This window comes from Schistocerca gregaria, chromosome 3 (genome assembly GCF_023897955.1).
Source record: "Schistocerca gregaria isolate iqSchGreg1 chromosome 3, iqSchGreg1.2, whole genome shotgun sequence".
NCBI classification, from domain to species: domain Eukaryota; kingdom Metazoa; phylum Arthropoda; class Insecta; order Orthoptera; family Acrididae; genus Schistocerca; species Schistocerca gregaria.
In genome coordinates, this window is record NC_064922.1 from 212,249,226 (window position 1) to 212,251,792 (window position 2,567).

At 44.1% G+C, this 2,567-nt stretch overlaps 1 non-coding gene across 1 annotated transcript; it reads left to right on the plus strand.

The window, feature by feature from the left end:
• Positions 1 to 2,257: 2,257 nt before the first annotated feature.
• Positions 2,258 to 2,330, plus strand: Trnav-cac (transfer RNA valine (anticodon CAC)). Its single transcript has one exon. It is a non-coding gene; the product is annotated as a tRNA-Val (tRNA).
• The last annotated feature ends 237 nt before the right edge of the window (positions 2,331 to 2,567 follow it).

Sequence of the window (2,567 nt, forward strand, 5' to 3'; positions counted from 1 at the left end):
GAAAGCCTCTATGAGGGTGAAGATTTGTCTGATGTGATAGAAGAAGAAACAGGAGTCGATATAGAAGAGATAGGGGATCCAGTATTAGAATCGGAATTTAAAAGAGCTTTGGAGGACTTACGGTAAAGTAAGGCAGAAGGGATAGATAACATTCCATCAGAATTTCTAAAATCATTAGGGGAAGTGGCAACAAAACGACTATTCACGTTGGTGTGTAGAATATATGAGTCTGGCGACATACCATCTGACTTTCGGAAAAGCATCATCCACACAATTCCGAAGACGGCAAGAGCTGACAAGTGCGAGAATTATCGCACAATCAGCTTAACAGCTCATGCATCGAAGCTGCTTACAAGAATAATATACAGAAGAATGGCAAATAAAATTGACAATGCGCTAGGTGACGATCAGTTTGGCTTTAGTTACGGCTAATAATGGAAGCAAGGCTAAAGAAAAATCAAGACACGTTCATAGGATTTGTCGACCTGGAAAAAGCGTTCGACAATATAAAATGGTGCAAGCTGTTCAAGATTCTGAAAAAAGTAGGGGTAAGCTATAGGGAGAGACGGGTCATATACAATATGTACAACAACCAAGAGGGAATAATAAGAGTGGACGATCAAGAACGAAGTGCTCGTATTAAGAAGGGAGTAAGACAAGGCTGTAGCCTTTCGTCCCTACTCTTCAATCTGTACATCGAGGAAGCAATGATGGAAATAAAAGAAAGGTTCAGGAGTGGAATTAAAATACAAGGTGAAAGGATATCAATGATACGACTCGCTGATGACATTGCTATCCTGAGTGAAAGTGAAGGAGAATTAAATGATCTGCTGAACGGAATGAACAGTTTAATGAGTACACAGTATGATTTGAGAGTAAATCGGAGAAAGACGAAAGTAATGAGAAGTAGTAGAAATGAGAACAGCGAGAAACTTAACATCAGGATTGATGGTCACGAAGTCAATGAAGTTAAGGAATTCTGCTACCTAGGCAGTAAAATAACCAATGACGGACGGAGCAAGGAGGACATCAAAAGCAGACTCGCTATGGCAAAAAAGGCATTTCTGGCCAAGAGAAGTCTACTAATATCAAATACCGGCCTTAATTTGAGGAAGAAATTTCTGAGGATGTATGTCTGGAGTACAGCATTGCATGGTAGTGAAACATGGACTGTGGGAAAACCGGAACAGAAGAGAATCGAAGCATTTGAGATGTGGTGCTATAGACGAATGTTGAAAATTAGGTGGACTGATAAGGTAAGGAATGAGGAGGTTCTACGCAGAATCGGAGAGGAAAGGAATATGTGAAAAACACTGATAAGGAGAAGGGACAGGATGATAGGACATCTGCTAAGACATGAGGGAATGACTTCCATGGTACTAGAGGGAGCTGTAGAGGGCAAAAACTGTAGAGGAAGACAGAGATTGGAATACGTCAAGCAAATAATTGAGGACGTAGGTTGCAAGTGCTACTCTGAGATGAAGAGGTTAGCATAGGAAAGGAATTCGTGGCGGGCCACATCAAACCAGTAAGTAGACTGATGACCAAAAAAAAAAAAAAAAAAAAAAAAGTAGATGGGAACAATGGCAGGAGGGTGTGCACAATGAGGAAATCAAAGAAAAACTGGGAATGAACTCTGTAGATGTAGCAGTCAGGGCGAACAGGCTTAGATGGTGGGGTCATGTTACACGCATGGGAGAAACAAGGTTCCCCAAGAGACTCATGGGAACAATGGCAGGAGGGTGTGCACAATGAGGAAATCAAAGAAAAACTGGGAATGAACTCTATAGATGTAGCAGTCAGGGCGAACAGGCTTAGGTGGTGGGGTCATGTTACACGCATGGGAGAAACAAGGTTACCCAAGAGACTCATGGGTTCAGCAGTAGAGGGTAGGAGGAGTCGGGGTAGACCAAAGAGAGGGTATCTGGATTCGGTTAAGAATGATTTTGAAGTAATATCCTTAACATCAGAAGAGGCACCAATGTTAGCACTGAAGGGGGGATCGCTGGGCACGCACTGCCTGCTACTAAGGAGGTGATTGATTTTGCTAATGTGACTTGCAATACCGACTGCGCGAAAAGCCGCTATCTCGTTCGGGACGCTACGACAGACACCCTCTCGAGCACCCCGAAGACTTGTTGAGCCCTCGGCTGCGATGGGTTTCAGGCTGTCAAAAGAACTATGGTGCGTGCATGCTCGGACGAGAGGAAGGCTGAGGCGTCTTCGACTATACAAGGATGGACTCAGCATGTCAGTCGTTTCCGTAGTGTAGCGGTTATCACGTCTGCTTCACACGCAGAAGGTCCCCGGTTCGATCCCGGGCGGGAACAATATTTTCCTGCCTATGTCGCATACTACTCCAGTGAGCCACTTCATGTGTGGATCTGCTGCATGTACCTTCGTCATGTAAGTGCCGTATTTATTGAATTCTAAAGTTACGATGGCAACCTTGTTACAAGTTCTCTGTGAAGCAAGTATGAAAATGGGGTCATGTTACACGCTTGGGAGAAACAAGGTTACCCAAGTGACTCATGGGTTCAGCAGTAGTGGGTAGGAGGAGTCGGGGT